We start from the raw sequence: 22,003 nt of genomic DNA on the forward strand, positions 1-22,003 counted from the left end.
TCCTTCATATACTTGGGTTTTTTTAAGACTTACCTAGCTCTAAAAGAAAAATTGTTAAATCTTCTATTACTATAAATGGCTTTTTATTATTTGACTTTAATAAAAAAGAAACTATGCAAATCACTATATATATATGTGATATATATATATTTATGTATAGTTATTTGTTCATTGTTTATATCTTTAAGGATAGTGTAGTTTCCCTCATGAAATGATCAATTTTTATTGATCATTTTATCTAAAATCAGAGTTGTAATATTGTTTGTTTTTTGTCACAAAAATGCAATACATTTTAATATTGCCTCATTTCAACTCTGTCTGAACTTTATATGTTTTATAACAAATAATAAATTATCCTTTTTATTGAAAATTTTAATCTATTTGCTTTGTTATGACTTTTATTTGTATTTTCTTCAATTCAACTCTTATTTTCTAATTCTTCCCTTCTTTAAGTCAACACTTATTCTCTTGCTATTTGTTTTTCGTTCATTAACCTGATTCTGGTCTTTTTCCAGTGACAAACTTCCTATACCCTTACACTGTGCTAAACAATCCAATCTTACTTTAGTCATTGTATTTTCATATTCGCTCATTCTTTGCTCTTTTCTCCTTTCCTTAGTTATTCTCTTCTATCTTCTCTCCATTTTCTTCTTTCTGTTCCTTCCATTTTCCTTTGTTCTCCTTCTCAGTGACCCCCAAACAAATTCCCCTCTTCCAACATTGATCTCATAGGCATCATTATTCAGGGGAATAAGCCTTGTGGAAACACAGTTTGGCAATTGCAACTTCGATTTTATTGGTGGCCATAGCTACTGAAGACCCAGAAAAGAAAGTTCTTACTATAAAAGTTCTTGACTTATCAAAAAAATTCACCTTCAGAAATAGATATGATTCTATTAATGTAAACGAACTAAATGTTTTAATATCTATCTTGCTTCTTCTCTATAAGAGCCAATGTGCCTTTCCATATGCCTTGCAATTGAACATACCTACTTGAGAGCAGGGACTAGCTTGCTTTTTTATATCTATATTTTCAGAGTTTACTAAAGTATTTTATACAAAGTAAGCACTTTATAAATACTTTATTCATTCATTCCCCTTCACAATTCTACAAATAATATAGTACCAAAATAATTTACTTTGTGCTCTACTTATCCATTCTTTTAATTTACATGAATATAATTTGTAGCAATCTGCCAAAATGTGCTATATGCATCCCAGCTCATTTAATTATTCATTTTCCTATTCTAAAATGCTTTTTTCTGGCATCTTTAGACTGATCATTCATGAATTTGTTTTTCCTTTTTATAGAATTTGATAAATGTATTTCAATATAATTGGTTTCCTTTGTAATTCTATTCATTTTATATATTCATAAACATTCTGAGAAAGGACATACGGATTCACCAAAATACCAGATAGATTTATGATATACAAAAAGTTGTGGTACAGAATGTTAACAGCAAAAATTGACATTTATATAGTCTCTTTTAAGTTTCTTTATATAGGCTTCCCAATGAGGAACAGATTATAAAATCTCCATTTTATAGATAAGGAAAAAACTAAAGAGATAGAATAAGTGACTTGTCCAAGAGCACACAACTATTAAGTGTTGAAATAGAGTTTGAAGCCCAGATCTTTCTGACTCCAAATCCAGCTTCAGTAGTCTAAACTACTATTTACCAGCTTTGTGCTTATTATGATCCTTCATGATTGTATGGAAGTGGGGGGAGTCATTTGGATTGACCTTTAAAAGAATGCAAATTTTATTCTCATGTCTATCATGTTTTACATGTGCTCTGTCTCTGTCTTTTCCTATCACCTTATTGATTTTCCATGGAAAATGATTTTTCCCCCTAGCTGCCTAAAATTTGTTTGTTGTGTTATTTCCAAAACTTAACAATGATGTTTCTAAGTCAATAAATTTGGGGATTTTTCTTGACATTCTGTGGTTCTATTTTCTTGTATAGTATTCAAGTTTTTTTCCCCATAACATTTTTTCTAGAAAGCATATAAAAATCATATTATTTCTTTGAATACTAGAATCATGTATAGAATTATACCTTAGCAATATACTAAAAATCTTACAATAATGTTTTGATTTTGTACAATTAATTTCTATCTTGGCATTTTTGCATCTTAATTTTGTTATCCTATTTTTTTTTTTTAACAAAAGTTACCATTTTGATACGAAGTATCTTTGCCTATCATTTGAAAGTCTGAAAGTCTTTACTCTCTTTACAAAAATTTGAGAGTTTTCACTTTCATCTCTAATTCTTTGACTTCTTTGCTTAATAATAATATTGATCTTTTCAACATTTCTGGAGGCTTTTAGGGGCACTTTGTTATTTCAGTGGATAGGAGGGGTTCTTGTTCTTTGCAATTTGGGTTTCAGTTTCATTTGCTTTTGAAATGGTTATTTGTGGTAATGGATCTTTTTCATTTTTTTTATCCTTTGTCAGATTTAATCAATCGTTATTGTTCTTTTATTGTTTTTTGATGATATTTTTGTTTTAATTATGTTCTTCCTATCAATGATTTCCTTTCTGTACTAGCTAGTTTTGTAAAATGCCTATTGTTACTGCACTGATCTCTCAAAAGTCTGTTTTCCTTTGAGGTTCTTTTTTTTTTTTTTTTTTTCTTTCTTTCTTTTTTTTTTAAACTTCTGGGCTTGGATAAGATCTTTGCCATGAAGAAGTAGAGATGACTAGTCTGGTCAGTGCCTTCAGGGAACTGAGAAAGAATTCAAATGAAAAGAATAAAAATGCAATCCTCTTTGGGGTAGGGCAATTAAACAAATTTTATCCCCCTTATGTAGAGATGGAAGATACAGTCAGTAATTGCATTTCAGAAGGATATTTTCTTCTCTAAACATAGGACAGTCATTTCAGACTGAGGAGGCACAAAATAAACAGATTATAAAACTAATTGCCATTTATTGACTAGATTGATAAGAATGACAAACCCTCTTCTGCCTGGGATTTACAAATAAAATTTTTTTTTTCCTTTGGTAATAAAAGTAATTATATCATTAAAAATAGTTATTGCCCAGTGGTGCATGATTCAATCTTTTAAACACCAAAGAACTATTCTGTTCTTGCCTGGCATGGGACCTGTGTTGGAATCAAGATTGAGAATCATTTCAGTGGTCAGAGATAAGTGCAGACTCAGTTTGGTGGACAGAGCTCATAGGAGCCTCCACCTTTGCACCTAGTAGAGATATGGTTCTAACATATTAATTTGATGGAACCATTGCCTCATCACACAGACTACTTGAAGATATACTTTATGGATTTTTTCCACACTTAGATTCTTGCCCAGTGGTCTGAATTATGGGGAATGGGGAATGGAGAATGGGGAAGATTTGTTATCTAGACATTAGGGCCTAATGCAGAACTGAGTAGTGTACAGAGCTGAATATATAAGGCACTGATCAGGATCAAGTAGAATTATGGTCAGTGGAAGTTTGGCCCAGGGATAGAGGCCTGGTGAAACCATATCCTACTAATAAAGGACATAGATGTGGCTTGAATTCCAGATCCCCAGATAGTCTTGTTATCTAGTGGTCTAGATCTATCAGAATTAAGACCTCAAATTTGGAGTCCTTAACATTTGAGAACTAGAGAAAAGGAAGCCCAGAAGACTCTGTAGAGCATCCAGTGCTTAATAATGGGTACCCAATAAAGTCGTAGAATAATGGTCACACTCACAAAGGAATTTCACTTCATTGCTCAAACCTAAAGTTTTTAGTAACCTAGGTTTATAAAGCTGCTGGAAGTTCAGTCTTGTGATTTATATCTAATGAAGTGTGGGCTAGTGATGAAGATCTAGGCTGTACAGTTTCCAAGCAGTGCTATTTTGAGGTTAGTTGGGTGGTTGAGTTATACAGTGGATTGTTTTCCTAGTATTCAGCCCTAAGCACTTGCCCTTGTAACCAGGGATCTTCCATTATATGGTCAGTGCCTGTGAAAGGTTCAGAGGTGGTTTTGATCCAGTTTTCCATTTATTGGTCAAATCTTTTGAGCCCTGGAATGGATTTTACTTTGGCTGGGTGTTTGGGATACAGTGATGGCCCATAGAAGATATTTTAGCCTTAAAACTATGCTTGGGACTTGATGACTAGGCAGACCAGTGCCAGAGGTGGAAACACTAGAACCAGGGAATTGTCTTCTCGGCATCTGAGACTTAGTGAAATCAACTTTATCCTGGTGACTAAAGTTCATTAAACCATCTGTAATCCTAATCTGAAAGCTAGGGGATATTAAGAATTTTTCTCCAGTTTTGGACTAATAGTCCATACATAAAATAACTATAGTTCTTAGGTCCAAGCTAAAGGTAAGGGCAAGACAAAAGTATTTGACTGGTGTTTGTGCTACTGGGATGCTTTAGGTATATCCTTTTTTATTCTGATATATCAATAATCCATTTTTTACTTTTAGTCTTAATAAGGCACAGTCATAAATAATTGGGTAAATAAAATCCTACATTTGATACATATTTTCTATACAAGCCCAGATAAATCACTTAGTCCTTCAGTACCCCAAGCAACTCTCTAAGAGTGTAAATTGCAGAATAATTGCCAATCTGCATTGGTAGAAGAAGTTAACTAAGTCTCATGGGTACATTACTCCATATCATAAATGAAATCCCAAGGTCTCCACAAAAAGGTCATGGCTATTGCTTGAGGGTATTCACTACACAATGGAAGCCAAGTGTTGAAGGGAGAGTGAAGAGCACAAAGTTATGTGGTAAGGAAGAGAGGCTATCTAATTCGGTGGACATAATATAGCACTGACTTGACCTGGTGACAAAAGCCTTTTAAAAGGACTGAACTAAAGCTACAGTTGATGAATGGACCACATGAGAGCAAAAATATACCATGCATTTTGAAAACAGGGAAAGGCAACCTTTAGGTAACAGAGTTTGAATACCTTGGCAGATGCCAAGCACCAGTGGAAAAGAAGGAAGAGATGAAATATCTTAATTTTGGAGAAAATTTTCCTCTGTGGTTAAAAAAAATTGTATAGAGCAGTACCATCAGAAATTCGTGCTGTATTTTATTCTACCCTCCTTATTGACAACAATAGCATAAGTCAGATTGATATGTATCTTGAGAGAGACAGAAACTGCTAATGACAAAAAAAAGTCCTTTTCCAACAAGAACACATATGATCTTCATCAAATCCTATGACTTTAAGGCTTTCACACTCTCCTTGTTTCCCATTTCTTTTCTATTATGCAAGGCTAATTGTGTACTCTTATCCAGACTAAAAAACTTTAAAAAACCAGTTTAAATTAATTAAAAATATAACAATTAAAAAATCAAAAGCACACTAACAAGCTGAATCTGCTAACAACCTGAGTGGTATTCCTTAGTTCACTAATGAATTTCTTTTCTTTTCAATTTGGCTATTCATTTTATTTTAAACTCTTCCCTCCCCCACTCCCCACCCTATGGAAGATGAGAATGCTCCTGGACTCTCAAGGAAATCAAGACTGAGAAACTATTTAGATATTTCTTTAAACAAGGAATGCTAGAATTTTGAGTAATGTTCAAATAAATTTGTTTCTAGCAGACTGATACAGAATAAATTATCAATTTTTTCTTCAAAAGAAATTATATTATCATAAAACCAAGGCCACAAACATTATAGATCAGCTAGACCTTCTTCTAAACTTGCACCATCTTCCTTTTTCCTGTCACCCAAACACTCATGCTAGTGACTGTTTTCTTCTTGATTTCAAAATGACTTTTTAGAAGAACTACAAAAAGCATAGGCACCAGAATATTTCAAATATCTCATAATTTAAAGCATATTTATGAATTGTCTTGGTGGCTAACATTTTCCTAACTTTGTAAAAACAACAAAAAAGGCAAGTATCCCAAAGAAACAAAAGGAAAATTAATCGATTCCTTTAGATAAATAGATTCTCCCAAAAGGACTGTGTCCTAGGATCCAAATAAAAACAAGATACCCAAATCAAGATTGTCTTGCGGTTTCAGACCATACAGAAGACATGAGTTTATCAAGAGTTTATGGAGTAACTAGGATCCGTAATCATCTAGGATTAGTTATTATAAACAGAAATGCAAAAGGTAACCCTTAAATTAAGGTTATCCTAATCTTAACTTGAATTTTTGACTCAATCCCTTTTATCCTTTGAATATCAAATTTATTATTTCTCTCAACAATAAAATATGAGATCCTGTCCCAATACAAGTCACAGTTATCACATAGTAATCTCTTTATGTGGACATTATTTTGTCTGCTACATCTATAAGCCTATTGCTTTGCAAATAATGAGGTACTTCATATTTTTAAGATAAATTAATACATTTAAATCCAAGTTTTTCTGTCTGTTACAATCTCCATTTGGGGGTTTAGAAAGCATTAAATATGATTTAGTGGGAACAGTTCCAAAGGATTTCAATTTCATTTGATAAGAGAACCTACCAGCATGCTAATCCCTTCTGTCCTAAAGGTATAAAACACAAGTATTTCTTTTTAAAATGTTATCAGTGGTTTGTTTTGCTATTTTTAGCTTGAGAATTTCTTGGACACCACTTCAACTAAGCTGAAGTGATTTTAATATAGACCACTACCAGGGTCAAAGATCATTTGTCTAGATTATTGAGTCCTTTACACTAAATCATTCCAATACAGAATCTTCCTGTGTTCCTTTTCCTTCCCTTGCAAAGATCAATTCAGAGTCACTCAGTTCTGTGATTCCATGGAAATGAAATCCAAATACCACCCAGGATGATTCAAGAAACATGTTTCTTTCACTGCTGAACACAGATTCAAGGCCTTTCCTTCTCCAATTCTTAATCCCAAGAGAATATCAGTCGTATTGAGAATTCCTTAGTACATCTTATCCTGATCATAATCTACTTTTTGCCTGCCCACAGATGCCACCACAAAACACAAGGTTGCCTACCCATGAGATCTTAAGAAAACTAGGGAAGATGATCATTTATATATACTTATGTTCATAAACCAAAGAAGCCAGTTGAAGTCTAGTTGTGGGTCTTCTTGGTAGTTACAAGCTTCTCCAGGAATAGGTGGAGATGAGGACCCTAAGGAACTGAATCTCCAACAGAAAAATAGTAACTGAGAGCAAAATCGGTCGATTATGAAAAATAGTATGCTTGCCTGAAAGAACTGAGATGTAATGAAAAATTGCTTTCTTAGACATCAATAGCAGGACTAAGCATGGAGACTGAGGTACTTAGAAATGATGTACTATAGGATAGCTGTCACAGAACACAATCTCCCTTGAAACTATCAAAAACTGAAATTTTCAATAGGTTCTCAGTAATTGGTTATACCCTCCATGGGTACAACACAGAAGACTCAATAGTTCTAGGCAAGTGTAAAACTCCTGAGATTTTTAGTTTCAGTTCCTAGCCTTTCTTAAGCAACATATATCAGCAAGTTATGGGCAGATAAAAGGAATTATATACATATACATATATATGCTACTTAGAGATTTGATATCTATGTTAACTAAGAAGGAGAAATCACATACAATAGTGGATTCACTTATTTACAGCACAAATTAATCAGTCCTCAAAATTTATCCTTACTCTCTACCTATTTCACCACGGTCTCCTCCTTTGCTTAAATGTGTAACTTTTAGTACCTAGATATGAATCTACTTCACTTCTACCTTTCCCTCAAATTGAAAAATCTTAAATTGACTGAAATTGATTGCCTGAAACCCAAGACTAATAATCACTAGTAATTTTGGCACCAAAGGCTCTGAAATCAGCCTTGACATTCATGATGTGAATATAAGGAATCATTAAGACAAAGGGAAAAACAAAACTTGATAACTGCTTAGAATCTTAGAACTGAGAGATCTGAGGCCTTTCAGTACACAGTCCTTGGATTCCAGGATTTCTTCTTCTTTGTGCTCCATCAGAGATTCCTACCCAAAGCATTTGCTTAAGGAGAGCCACCACTGGTGTAATTATTTACTACTAATAGGGAAAATTTTGTTGTTTGCAGAGGGAGGTTGAAAGTCTGGTTTGCCCTAGGAAAGGCAATAAGGAACAGGAGTTAGTTCTTCATGGGATGAAAAGAAAGAGTAAACAGGTCAATAATAACTTCCTTTCTATCTATTCAGAACCCAATTTTCTGTTTCTATTTTGTGCCATTTTTAATCAACTTAACAGTCAAGAAGACCAGGTTCAAATGTCACCCTAGAAATGCAACAACTAACTATATGACCATGGTCAAGTCACTAGTCATCTATAAAATGAAGTTGTACTCAATAGCCTCTGAAGTCTCTTCTAGATCTAAATTTGTGTTCCATTCTGCTTGAAAAGTATGCCTGTGTTAAAAGAATATTTCAGAGCTCTCAAAAAAAAATCTTCAACAAAGGTCTTTTTAAACTCCTATTGGCTTTACTTTCTCTGAGGTGTCCCTAAGAAAGGATAAGCCCTGCTCCCCCCAAAAAGTTCCTGGAGTGCATTTGAAAAGTAAATAAATGATCTTAACTTGGAAACCTATCCAAAAACATTGGCCTATTTAATCCCATATATCATCTTCAATTTCAATGTTTTAAGGGAAAGTGTTCTATACATAAATGGCTTGTCTGCTTAGGAACAATTTTAAAAATAAGATTAATCTATAAGGAAATCCTGAAATGCAAAGAATGTCAGTAGAAGATCAGGTCTCAGTCTTGACCAAGAGATAATTAAAATAAAATTTTGACTTAAGTGTTATCAAAAAAGACAATAATGTGAAAATTATTGCATGGAATTACATTTTCAAATTTTTAATACTATTTTATTTTTCCAAATACATGCAAAGATAGTTTTCAATATTCATCTTTGTAAAATCTTGCATTCCAAATTTTCCCTCTCCTCTCCCTTTCCCCCTCCCCAAGATAGCAAGCAATCCAATATATATTAAACATGTGCATGCTTCTAAACATATTTGTCATATTTCACACACACACACAAAAAAAAAAAAATCAAGTCAAAAGGAAAAAAAACAGAAAGAACAAAAACAAGCACCATCAACAACAAAAATGATGAAAATTCTGTTTTAATGCATATCTTCTTCATACTTCTCTTTCTGGATGTTTCTTTTTCGTACTTCCAAACATAAATCTATTGGAATTTCTTTGAATCACTTTACTGTTGAAAAGAGCCACGTCCACCACAGCTGATCATCACATAATCTTGTTATTCTCTACAATGTTTTCTTGGTTCTGCTTACTTCACTTAGCATTAGTTCATGAAAGTCCTTCCAAGCTTTTATGAAATTTGCCTGCTCATCATTTCTTATAGAACAATGATAACATGGAATTAAAGTTGATCATTTCTCATTCAAATCATTTTCATGAATGAATGAAAGCTGAATTATCAGTAAATAAATTACTGTCATATCTAAAATTGATGTTATCTGTATAGACACATCTTTTAAATTGTCTTTATCACTGGTATCCATCTGTAATCATTCCTTCTAAAGATGTAAGAAAGAACAAATAATAGTGGGAAGGGAACAATAGTCCTAATTATTATTTTTTTTTAAGTACAAAAAAGGGAGAAAGGAACAAGTTATTTACTAAGCACCTACCATATGGTAAGCATTGTCTTGAACAACTTTACAAATTCTAAGCACAGTGCCATTTGGGATCTTTGGAGAGTGGAAAAGTAGATCACTGTATGTATAAATTTCTTAGTGTCCCAGTCACTGCAAAGTAAGCAAATGTTCCCTTATGGCCCTTCTCTTGTCCAATAGGTTATATGCCTTGTGGTCAACAGAGTTACCCATTTCTATACTGTATTCAATAACATTGCCTTCCCCTAAGCGATTCCTAGTGAATGGTGCTATATATAGAAGGTCCAAGAATTCAATCAACCTATCACATTTATTAAGCACTTATAATATACTAGGCATTGTGTTAAGTACCAGAGCTTTAAAAAAAAAAAAGAAAGAAAGAAAAAGAAAAAAGATAGTCCCTGTCCTCCAGGAACTAATTGAAAATAATTAATATAAATAAGCTATATGTATATTAAATAGCAAATAATCAACAGAAGAAGGTATCAGAATAAAAGGAGTCTGGCAAAAAATTCCAATAAAGAAGGATTATGTATTAATACAAATTTTCAATGTTCATTATTATAAAATTCATGATTTGGTGGTTTCTAAATGCTTAATTACTTGATTAAACAAGGGAATAGCAAATATATATGTATATAAAGATAGACTGCTTTTAGGATATTTTAAAATTTAATCTCATCTTGATATCTCCAATTTTCTGGGTCACATAAAGGTCAAGCATAGAAATCTAAATATCCATTATTGCAAAGTAATGATATTTGTTTCCCATATATTAATAGGGCACAATGGTAAACTTCTACTAATGTAGAAATAACTTTCATATTAAAGTAATTCAAATTTTCAGGTATATCCTGAAAGAAGAGTGTCGACTTCAGTTTGCTGACCTGGTCATATTGTCCTGTAGATAAATAATACCTATGGATCAAACCAAATTTGAACTTTCCAAAAATCTTAACTTTTTTTTTTTCTGGCCAATCAGAGTCCCATCAAAGAAATGTAACTCCTTGAGGTCAGGAACTGTCTCTCTTTAAAATGTGTATTCCCAGTGGCTATGATAATGCTTTACTAAATAGTATTTAATCAATGTTTTCTCATTGTCAGTCTCTTCCAACAGTTTTCACCACCACCTCCCCATCTCACCTCAAGAGACTTAAGATACAAATAAACTATCTGAAATGGAAATGTTTTCTGTAGTGCAAATGTTTCCTGTGAAAAGAATTCACTGAATTTTTCAAGGCACCAGCATCTACTTTTTAATTTACTGGAGAGACTATTGCAACAATGTAAGGATATACAGCTCTTCTATTACCAATCCCAACCTCCTATCAGCATTCTTGATCCACAATACCAGTTGCCACTATCTCTTTCCTTAGGCCTGGTTTCACCAATACTATTATTTTTCAGGTAAAAAAAAAAACAACTAAGACTCAGAAAGGTGAAAATAAATAAGCAACAAAGCTGAAATTTCTGATTTCATATTTCATGTTGTTTTGGGTGTTTTCCTTGTTCACTGGATACAAAAACAATTTGGGATATCATACTTATCCTCCACCAGCTACAAGCCTATATAAATGTTTGCTACTTTCTTATAGAAAGCATTTGCTAATATTCATATTTTGTAAATGTTGCCCATAATACATACACAAGAATTCCTTTGACCTTTCCTCTTTGTCACTCAAAAAACCCCAACAATGTTAATGCATACTCCATAGCTTTCTTTCTCTCACCACAATGTGGTCTTGAAGCTCTATCTTGCTCTGTCATTATTCTTTCACTTATGTTCTGTCAGGATCAGCTTATTCTGTCTCCATTTTCTCCTAGTTTCATCCTCTGGAAAATAAATTTTGAGATAACTGTATTGGATCCATAGCACATTTCCAAAAGAAGCAAAAAAAAAAAAAAAACCCCAAAAGGTTTTTTACCAGCATTTATTGTGAAAAGAGATCCAAAATATTTCCTGTAGAAAACATGTATAATCTAGTATTCTGGTTGAATCCCACTTAAACACTAAATATCAATTATTCTTCTCCTAACAAAAGTTCTCACTACATCCCCATAAGATCTAATAACACAGCCTGCATTCTATAACTATTTCTTGAAATCTACAACTTCCTTACAATCAAAAAAATACAGAATTTAGGGTTGCCTATGAAATTAATCCCTAATAATAGAATTTTAAGTTCAACAATAACTAATTGAGAAAAATAGTTTTGAACAGGAAGACCTTTCTGAAGATTATCATATGTCAGTACTTAATGCATAAGCCTGTCTCAATGCATAAACCTATCTCTGACCATAGTAATTGTCAAAAAATCATTTAAGGGTTGTAGAATACTCATCTTATGACTTGCTAAGAAGTTACTAATGTGCTGAAGAAGAGAAATTTTCATTGTAAGTTATACTTCACAAAATAGACCTAAGGATATGGATGGGTGTTGGGAAGGGAAAGATTGAAATAGTATTTCTTTTTCCAGTTAAAAGAATAATAAAAACGGAGTAAAGTCAGTCTGTTAAGAATGATGAGAGTTGGTTTTCACATAACTGAGGACTCTAGTGTTAAGGGACAGGTTAATTCTTTGAGAGCCTCCACAGCTGTAGATCATAACATCTGAAAGAGTTGCAGAGCAGCCTTTGCTGACACAGGTGTTGTGGACTGGGAATGAGATAAATTAGAGGCAGAGGGAAGAGGAGAGAGGTCAGAGAACAGCAACTGCTTCCCAGTTTCCTTGTATCATCCTCTTACAAGAGGAGATCCATTCCAGGTTGGATATCCAGCAGCCACTGTCAGGTGTATTCCCATGTATTCCAACAGCTCCCATGTATTCCAACACTATGGAAAGTGAGTAGACGTTGTAGCTGGGTCCAGAGACTAAGGGGGCCTTTAATAAGGATCACATGAAGGATTAATCAGATGGTCTATGAATATAATTCAGAAACTTCAAAATTTGAGCATAGCTTGAAAATTTATTCTCATAAAAATTGGTACATTCCCTCATGGACTTTTTAGGAAAGTCAAGATATGAAGAAATAAATTAATTAAAACTTCTTGTATCATAATGAAACCATTCATCTTAAAAGGTATTGTTAGGTTTCATTGGAGCTCTACAATTGGATTTTTTAAAAAAGACAAAAGTGGTAGATTACATGTAGTGGCTATAGTCCACAGACCAGTAAGCTAAACTAGGATTATTGCATGGTGTCATATCCACTCTTAGTCAAGAAAATGCCATTTTGCTTTATATAACAATATTTGTCTAAACATCAAAGGCATCTTCAATATTAATAACAAGGGCCAAGTGCTATCAGTCAAATGCTCATGTTCAGCAATGAAGTTTTCCAATGAGCATGAGGGAATGTTCTGGGGGGTAAAGCCAAGCTTTCTCTGACTGTTGAGGAACTGGTTATATCTCCTATTTTCACTCATTTTATGAGTGACAATACTCCTTTAATTAGATTTTGAACACACAAACCCTGGGGAGGATGCTATTCAATATGCATATAACAAATACAAAATGAAATCACTTATAAATATATTAAGGACAAGAACCCTGAGGTACCCACTACACATCTCTCAGATTGGCTAAGATGACAGAAAAAGATAATGACGAATGTTGGAGGAGGTGAGGAAAAATAGGGACACTAATACATTGTTGGTGGAACTGTGAACTGATTCAGCCATTCTGGAAAGCCATTTGGAACTATGCCCAAAGGGCATATCCTTTGATCCAGCAGTGTCTCTACTGCGCTAGTACCCTAAAAAGATCTTAAAGGAGGAAAAGGAATTCACATGTGCAAAAATGTTAGTGGCAATTCATTCTGTAGTGGCAAAGAACAAAAAAGTGAGTGGATGCGGAGAATGGCTGAATAAATTATGGTATATGAATGTTATGGAATATATTTTTCTGTAAGAAATGATTAGCAGGATGATTTCAGAGAAGCCTGAACTGATGCTAAGTGAAATGAGCAGAACCAAGAGATAGTTATTATACATTGCAGCAACAATGTACAATGATCAGTTCTAATAGACATGTCTCTCATCAACAATGAGATGATTCAGGCCAGTTCCAATGGCTTTATGATAAAATGAGCCATCTGCAAACAAAGAGAGGACAGTGGGAACTGAATGTGGACCACAACATACTATTTTCACTCTTTTTGCTGTTGTTTGTTTGCATTTTGTTTTCTTTCTCATTTTTTTTTTCCTTTTTGATCTGATTTTTCTTGTTATAGTATGTTTGTGGAAATATGTATAGAATTGCACATATTTAATATATATTGGATCACTTGCCATTTGGAGAAGGGTGGAGACAAAAAAAGAGGAAAGTTAGAACATAAGGGTTTGTGAGGGTGAATATTGAAAATTATCCATGTATAAATTTTGAAAACAAAAAACTTTAATTAAAAATAACATATGTCAGGGTCAGTGGTTTAGAATTCTGATACTCTTCTCTTAGACTATGATTTCTTATCTTTCTATCATTCCACCTGATCCTTCCTTAATTTTTGTACCCATCACAATCTTTATTTCCTCCCTCTTTTCTCATTCAATCCATCTTATGTTCTCTGAAATCATTTATTTCCTTCTTTTGGATATTGGACTCTGAAGCTAACTGGTAAATAATATACTTTTTCTGCCCTTGTGATCAGGACTTCATTAGTATATCAATTATATGCATAGTACATAAGAAACATGCAAAAGTGGCCTCAATTCACTGGTATAGACAGACCCAGCAAATGAATGACCACTGACTCTGGAGTTGTATTTTTCCCTAATGGTTAGGATAAGGTCATGGCCAAAGTTAGGATGAGGTCATGGCCTAGCTATAGCAATAATGTAGATACTCCATAAAGCTGAAGCTCTAACCCTGAGATAAGAATGTAATGAGATTTAGATCACATCTAATGCCTCATCCTCTGTGCTGGTCAAAGCATCATAATCATGAAATAGTCTGCATAATAGTAGTAAAAGAAGTGATATCTTCAAAACATTAGTCCTGATCCAGTGGTCCACTGGTGATATTGTCCTTGTGTAATCATGCTCCAATGGTCTTCTTAAACTTTTTACCCTTGTGATCCTTTTCACCCTAAGAAATCCTTATGTGATCTCTTGAGTATATGTGCATGCAAATCAAACATTTACTAACGATGAATCATAATTTCATAACTCTCATATTTAGTTATATGACTCCCACCCCCACTCCCGGGATCATGACCCACAATATCAGAAATTTTGATCTAGATAAGATGAGGGGCAAATATGCTTTCATTGGCATCCTTACAGGGAAACTATAGCTCTGGCCCTGGCCTTGTTCTTTGTTGAAGCTTCAGTCTGCTGTCTCAGATATGGTGATGGCACAGATATGGGCTAAGACTGGGTTCAGGGACCCTGATTTCCTGATTCTTATTCCACACTTATTTTTTCTAGATTGCAGTATCTCCCCCAAATCTTATACTGCCTGAGGGAACATTCTTGAATTATGTATTCTTGGGATTGAACAGGTATCTTAGACCTCTCAAAAGAATCTGGATGACTGAAATATAATCCACTGAAAGCACTAGACAGGTATATAACCACCAAAGAATGTGACAGTTGGCAGCTGAGTTCTGTGACTGTTGAGAGTCTGGCAAAATACACTGATTGCCTTTGGAGACAAGCAAGCAGAAGGAAATTGAGCTCTCATTCTCTATTACTATATCCTTAGATCTATTGAGATAAAAAGAAAAGTTGCATCATAACTGCAAGGAGTTTACATGAGAAAAGATCATTAATTACAAATTTTAAAGGCTACTGTATGGGAAAATGAGGAAAGAAAGAAATAAAGATTAAAACTTTTGGCAAGAAATAAAGTTTTTAAGTTCTAGTAAAATATTTTACTTTTGTTCTGTATTAAGAAACTTACATATATCCCTTCAAAAAAAAAAAAGTGAGATGCCCGCTTCCCAAAAGAATTTCTTTCTCTTGTGGAATGTTCTGACTGGATTCAGAAGTTTACAATCTATACTCTTTCCAATTCTAGGAAGCGCATACAGTGTCAGATGAGGTCCAAACATACAACATCCCAGTTAATCTTCTAACTATGAAAATGTACTATTATTGAACCTAAGTGATATTTTCTCAATTAAGAACTCATTCTCTAAATGTAATTTTCTTTTCAAGTCTTCAAGATTATGTGCTAGCCTTTTTATTTTGCTGAGTGTTATTTATACCTTGCGTTGCCATTATTTTTATTTTTATTGAACAAGAGATGTGTGGTAGGAAGTCTCATTCCATAGAATGGGTTTCCTTTCTGTTTTGCATTTGATTTTTTTTTAACTGATTCATGGAACTATACACCTTTGAGCAATTTCAGTGCTTCTGAGAAGTTATTTGTACCAGTGGAATTTTCTCTTCCATTCTATCAAATGAATAAATCCCACATAGTTGACATCACTAAAACTGGAAATATTAAAATATAATTTTTTGGAATATGGTCCATGATGTAAAATGACTACATAATAAGTTTAATTTGTACCTCAGCATAGTTAAAAGATAACAAATTATAATAATGATTCCTCAGATCTTTCCCCTCCCCTTACTGCCATACTTTTGACATAATCAAAAGTTAATTCTTTCGAAAACATCAAAAGATATTTATGAATAAATCAACATGAGCATTTAGGGTATAGGAATAATGGAATTTAAGTCAGAGAACTCAGTCATATTTCTTCCCCCTCTTTAATTTAATATAGGTGCTCCTGGATAAGTTATCTTGACCTTCAGATTCCTCCTTTCTGAAAACAGAGGTAGATTATTCCCTTGAATTATTCCCTCTGAATTATTCTCAAAAGAGAGATAATACAGGGAGACAAATAACTATAGTGTGTCATGTGGTACTAGGATTTCTAGGGAGGTATTGGAATCATTAGAGAAACCCTTGCTCTGGGCAATGAATGCCAGAATGAAAATGTTATATGATAGAGGAAGAATTAAAGCACTTTATGTTGAAGGGGGAAATTTTCAAAACCTTCAAGAAAATCACTAAATCTTTTGAAGATTTTGATGGGATGGCCACTTGTGAAATAGATTAGATATAAAAGTATCTAGCAAAGAAAAGACTTGTTAGGTCTTTATGTCTTAGGAAGAACTTGAAATTCTCCAAATAGAAAATAATATCTAGTCTAGGGTAATCCTGGGGAAAATTATGCTAACAGAACTGGTTGCCTTACTTAATATTATATTTGGGGGAGTAAGAGGAAGGGAGAGGGGGTCAGAGATGATATTTGGAGCTTTTAAACCTTGAAAAATGGTGAGAATATTACAAGAAATAGAGAAGTCAAGAGTCAGGTCTGTGTTAGGAGAAAGAATATGCATAATGTCTACTTTGTATGAGAGGCAATTTAACAGAAAAATTTGGTGAAACTATCCTTTATCCAGCTACAAATTCAAGATGCAAGACTGGAATTCTATGGAGAAAATGAGAAACAAAAGAGAAATTTGAGAATCAGTTTGATGCCTGTGGGTACCCAGTGACTAATACTGAAAATCCTGAAAACAAAAAATAAGAATTATTGGTAATTTCTTTTGAGAGGCAAACCAGGAAGTCTGGGAACTGAATTCCAGTATCTTCATCAAAACTTCTTATTACAGTTTTCCAATTAGAAGTGAAGATAGAACTATGATAGAACTTAAGCACAGATCTCCATCAATGCTCATGGTAAAGTTCTTTAAAAAATGAATTAGAAAAAATAATGATAAAACCAAATAGAAATGTTTATAAACTCTTCTATACTACCTAAGATTATATAACAAAACTATCAGAAGCTGAATAATACTCATGTAACATGGGCTTGTTCAATCTTGACTTTAGTTCCTCAGTATTTTAATTATTTCTATTTGATTATAGCATTATTGGACATTCTCTTTCAAAAAGTAACTGATGGGTTATTTCTATTTTTATTTTGTCCTATAGCTCTAATAGATCTGGTCAGTTTTATAATTACTTGAAATATAGTATCTAGTTTTAGGGTTTTTTTGCTTCATTACAGTTATGAGAAACTTGGAAAGTTATATTCTATAAGCAAAATATAGAGGCTTTCAACCAAGCATAACTTACCCTGAACATCTGAGTATAAGCTATAGGGATTTGGGGGATGTTGAAATTGAGACTTTAACAGAATGGAAATCTTTCAAACACTACTAATTAAAGAACATCCTGGGTAGAATATTTTAACTATAACATAAGAGAGAAGATAAATGTCAAAATACAAGTGAGCAATGATAAGGTGCTAAATAATGATGAAATTATTATATTTTAATTGCAAAGAAATGTCCCTTCAAAACTGCATTAGTTTCTAGGGTCACAGAAAGTAAGAAAAGACAAATACAGGGCCTAGGAGTGATATGGTTCCATAGTATTAGTTTGAGAAAAGAAAGAAAAAGGAAGATAAAACATCTTGTAAACTGTATTCATTTAATTTGAATTTTTTTTCTTTTGAAGACAGAAAAACAAATTTCCTAATTAAAAAAACAAAAATGGAACTTAAGAAGTAAATGCCAAGTCCCAAATGTACTGGAGCAGACAAACACCAATACTAGGATTCCCCAAGGTGCCCCAGCATAACCAGAAAATTAAGAAGACTCCAGCTAACAACCATCAAGTGCTTCAGAGTAGCCCTGGCAAAAAAAGGCAACCTCCAGAAGCCAGATTTTCATGTGCTTCATTGTAATCCTGGCAAACAAATAAATTCCAACCCTATGAGTGCCTAAGCAAACCACGGGCTTCAGTATATCACTGGGGAAATGCAGGAACACTTCACTGGGCTCAACCAAACATCAACACTAGTACCCCTGCACAGCACCAGATAAGCTGCCAGACTCCTACAGCTTTTAGCAGTAGCAGTTACTCCACACCCCATACCCTTAGCTTAGCACCAGAAATGAAGGTCTCCTGTGGGCACTGGTGCTTTACTAGTGCAGCATCAGATAAACAGTCAGAACCTGCAGCCCCTGCACAAGAAGCCTGAAACAGTGTTTTTTCCACCATGGGAGCAGATAACAATTTTAAAAGAAAGGGAAAAGACCAAAAATGACAAAAAAGATTCTGACCATACAATAGGGAAGATTAAGATTCAAACTCAAAAGAAGACAACACCACCTTTGGGAAATCATGTTCTCCCCCCCCCCCAAAAAAAAAAAAAAAAAACAAAACAAAACAGGAAATGGTCTCAAGTCCAGAAAGATCTTATAGAAGAACTAAAAAAGGAGCTTAAAAATAGGGTAAGAGAAATAGAAGAAAACTGGAAGTGGGGACTAGGAGCAGGAATGAGAATGATGTAAGAAAATGGGGTGAGGGTGGAAAGAGTCAACAGTTTAAAAAAAGAAAACAACTACTTAAAAAGCATAATTGGTCAAATGGAAAAAAAAAAAGAAGATATAAAAACCCACTGAAAAAAAACTCTTTAAAAATTACAATACAGAAAAGAAAGTACAAAAGCTTGAGGGAGAAAAATCCTTAACAGTTAAAATTGAGTAAATGGAAATTAATGACTCTGAGACATCAAGGCTCAATCATAAATTCAAAAAGAATGAAAAAAATCAGAAGAAAATGTAAAATACCTCATGGAAAAAATTGAAAATATATCCAGGAGAAAAAATAGCAAAATCAATGGATTACATGAAAGCCAAAATCAAAAGGAGGTCTTGGACAGCATCTTTCAGGAAATTATCAAGAAAAACTTCCCTGATACCCTGGAACTAATGGGCAAAATAGTCACTTGAAAGAATCCACCAATTCCCTCAGGAGAAAGATACCAAAATAAAAATTTCAAGGAATATTAGAACTAAATTATAGAATTATCAGATAATCAAGGAAAAAATATTGCACAAGTGGCCAGAAAAAAATACAAACAGAGAACCAAAATAAAGATTACATAAAGACTTAGTAGCTGTAACATTAAAAGAGTAGAGGCCATGGAACATGATATTCCAGAAGGCAAAAGAATTAGGATTACAAGAATCACTTAGCCAGTGAAATTAAATATAATTAATCAAGAGAAAAATGCTCATTTCAATGAAAAATTTCAAGTTTCATAAGAAGACCAAAGTTAAGCTAAAAAACTGATATCCAATATCAAGACCCAAGAGATAAAAAAGGAAAAGAAAACATAAAGAATTCAATAGAAGTAAACTGTTTACTTCTTTACATGGGAAGATGATGCCTATAATTCTTTAAAAATGTATCATTAATAGTACAGCTAGAAGGGATATACATAAACAGAGGGTATAGCTACAAGTTGAATTTGAGAAAATGGCATAAAAAAGTATAGGATGAGAAAGAGTAGTATAATAGGTGAAGTAGGAAGGGACATGTCAAAAGGGGAAAGGAATAAATTTATCTCCCAGACAGATACCAAAAACCAGTGGAGGGGAAGATGAGAGGGTGGGCAATAGACATCACTTGAACCTTGTTCTTATCAATATTGGTTCAAAGAGGGAATAATATACACAGTCAGTATATACTATTGGACAGATAGGTAGATAGATAGATAGATAGACAGACAGACAGACATATATAGAAATCTATCTTACCTGATAGGGAAGTGGAAAGGGAGTAAAGGGGAGTGGGGAACTGACAGAATAGAGGACAGATTAAGGAAAGATGGTAGACAGAAGCAAAACACTGGTGAGGAGGGAAAGAATGAAAGAAGAAAAGACAAACAGAAGGAAAAATAAGATGGAGGGAAATACACAGTAATCATAATTGTGAAGATGAATAAGATGAATTCTCCCATAAAATGGAAGTAGATAGTAGAGGGAACAAAAATCAGTCCTACAATGTGTTGTTTTTAAGAAACACACTAGAAGCAGAGAGACAGACCAAGTAAAGGTAGAGCATAATCATTATGCTTCAACTAAAGCAAAAAATAAAAAACAAAACAAAACAAAACAAAAACAGGGGTAACAATCCTAGTCTCAGACCAAGCAAAAATAGATCTCATTAGAAGTTATAAAGAACTACATTTTGCTAAAAGATACCACAGACAACAAAGCAATATTAATACTAAATAAATGTGCTTCAAGTGGTATAGCATCCAGATTCTTAAAGGAGAATTTAAGTGGTCTATAGGCATTATGAAATGTACAATAATTTTGATTACAGTAAAATGCTTTTGGATAAACATGCAGACATGATTAGAAGGAAAGCAGAAATCTAAGAAACAATCTTTACAGCAAATGTCTCTGAAAAAGGCATTGTTTTTCAAGTACATATAAAACTGAGTCAAATTTATAAGAATACAAGCCATTCTCCAAAAGTGCAATGGAATGGCATGTTTAATATGTAAGAATTATAAGAATTAAACAAACCAGATTGGTTTCTTAAAAGAAAGGGTTTTACTGTCATAAAAGCAGACAGAACCAAACAACATTAGGAAACTGGTTAGTTAGAGGAGGTTGCCTTCATGAATATTTAAAGAATAAGACAATGATTATTTTCTCCAAAGGGAGGTTACTCTTCCACCACTAGCTGGCATTCATCAAGAATAACAAAGGCCATGCTGGGAACCCAGATATTTGAAACACATAACACAATCCAAGCTCCCCACACCTGAGAGAGTAGACAACTGTACCCTACTTACCATGACCCAAGCCCCCTGCATCCCATATCCCTATTCCCTGTAGTCAACTGCTCATGCAAGAACCAACAAAAACCCCACTGGGATCTATTCCAAAAGAATATAAACAGGCAGATTTCATATGAAGAAATCTAAACTATCTGTCGGCTTAAAAAGTGTTCTAAATTAGAGAAATGCAAATTAAAACAATTCTGACAAATCACCTCATACCTATCATAGTAGTAAATAATACCAAAAAAAGGAAAATTATAAATATTGGAGATTTGGAAAAATTAGAACATTACTGCATTATTGATGGATTTGTGAACTGACCCAATCATTCTGGAGAGAAATTTGGAACTATGCCCAGAGGACAACCAAACTGTGCATATCCTTTGATCCAGCAATATCACTACTAGGTCTGTATCCCAAAGAGATTAAAAAAAAAAAAAAAAAAGGCTGAAAGACCTACATGTGCAAAAATATTTATAGTACCCCTTTTCATTGTAGCAAAATATTGGAGATTGAGGGGGATGCTCATTAACTGGAAAATGGCTAAAACAATCTGTGGAATGTAACAGAATACTATTGTGCAATAAGAAATGAAGTACAATCAGATTTCAGAAAAACCTTAAAAGACTTGTAGGAACTAACGCAAAGTGAAATGAGCAAAATCGTGAAAACTTTGTGTCAGCAACATTGTGTGATGATCATCTATGAATGACTCAACTCTTCTCAGCAAGACAAGGATACAAGAAAATGACTCATGAAGGAAAATAATGTCCACATCCAGATAAATAATAGAGTCTGAATGCAAATTGAAACATATTTTT

At 33.6% G+C, this 22,003-nt stretch overlaps 1 long non-coding RNA gene across 1 annotated transcript in view; it reads right to left on the minus strand.

Moving 5' to 3' along the window:
• The window catches only part of LOC141559516 (uncharacterized), a 49,077-nt gene extending 33,949 nt beyond the window's left edge, over positions 1 to 15,128 (minus strand). Inside the window, exons 1-2 of the long non-coding RNA XR_012487456.1 lie at positions 14,858 to 15,128; positions 11,306 to 11,408 (exon numbers count right to left, since the gene is read on the minus strand). This is a non-coding gene — a long non-coding RNA (uncharacterized LOC141559516). The remainder of the gene's footprint in view (positions 1 to 11,305; positions 11,409 to 14,857) is intronic.
• Positions 15,129 to 22,003: the final 6,875 nt, after the last annotated feature.

Source organism: Sminthopsis crassicaudata, chromosome 3 (genome assembly GCF_048593235.1).
Source record: "Sminthopsis crassicaudata isolate SCR6 chromosome 3, ASM4859323v1, whole genome shotgun sequence".
In the NCBI taxonomy this organism is placed as follows: Eukaryota; Metazoa; Chordata; class Mammalia; order Dasyuromorphia; family Dasyuridae; genus Sminthopsis; species Sminthopsis crassicaudata.